Below are 341 nucleotides of genomic sequence, written 5' to 3'. Positions count from 1 at the left end.
TTTTGATCGAATACTTCCGTGTTCATTCATAAATAAAATTGTGTTTCGAAGATGATGCACAATAATTTTTTCGACTTTCTTTTCTCTGTTTTTTTTTGACATTAACACGCAATATCAATCTGGTTCAAATTGGGTTAGGGTTAGGGTTAGGGTAACAAAAAAAAAAAATTAAAAAATCAATTCCCGATTCAGTCAAGTACTCTTCGGGACAATTTGATCAATGCAAACAACCTCAGCGGTATCGTTCGCCGGAGCTATCTTTTTTTTTAATGATTTTTTTTTATCAAACGCTGTCACAACGGGTTCACGGGTCGTTTCGGTCACTTACAAGACTCTGTGGC

Source organism: Eptatretus burgeri, chromosome 16 (genome assembly GCF_056783735.1).
Source record: "Eptatretus burgeri isolate ZD-2024b chromosome 16, Ebu_testis_v1, whole genome shotgun sequence".
NCBI lineage: Eukaryota > Metazoa > Chordata > Myxini > Myxiniformes > Myxinidae > Eptatretus > Eptatretus burgeri.
Note: the sequence above shows the minus strand (reverse complement) of the source record.